The sequence below is a fragment of the Otolemur garnettii genome, unplaced genomic scaffold, assembly GCF_000181295.1.
Source record: "Otolemur garnettii isolate 467f Iridium unplaced genomic scaffold, OtoGar3 scaffold00143, whole genome shotgun sequence".
Classification (NCBI taxonomy): Eukaryota; Metazoa; Chordata; class Mammalia; order Primates; family Galagidae; genus Otolemur; species Otolemur garnettii.
This window is the reverse complement of record NW_003852538.1, coordinates 1,479,815-1,480,513: the sequence shown is the minus strand read 5'-3', so window position 1 is coordinate 1,480,513 and position 699 is coordinate 1,479,815.

The window sequence follows — 699 nt, the reverse complement described above, 5'->3', positions numbered from 1 at the left end:
TTATTGAAATCTCTTCATATTGAGTGTTTCTCTTGACAAATATATAGTGTCCATCCTTGTCTTTCCTTATCTTTGTTGGTTTAAATCCTATTGTATCTGCAAATAAAATTGCACCCACTGCTTTTTTTTTCTGATTTCCTTTTGCCTGCATTATAAATGTCCATCCCTTCACTCTGAGTCTTTTTTGTCTGTTGAAGTAAGTTGAATGTGTAGGTGACAGATTTAGGCCTGAGTTTTTGTATCTGGTCAGGTAATCTGTGTCTCTTTAGAGGTCAATTTAAGCCATTCACATTAATTGAGAAAATTGATAGGTGTGGTAGTGTTTTGCCCATCATGTTTTTCTTTTCTTTTCTTTTTTTTTTATTATTTTTTAATTTATTTTTTTTAATTAAATGATAGCTCTATACATTAATGCAAACGGGGGTACAGTGTAGTGTTTTCACATACATTTTGAAACACTTTCATCAAGCTGGTTCACATAGATTTCATGTAATTTGCATAGTCATTGTGTCAAAACACATCATGCTTTTCAATGGTATAGTAGATATTTTTTAACTCTTTCACCATTGCATATGTTAGGTTTTGTTTGATAAATTCTAGGAAAGTTTACTTTGGTATTAGACACTTGTGCTGGTCATTGTGGAAAATGGATTTGAGTATTTGCTGGAGAGCAAGTTTAGTTTTGACACATTTCCTCAA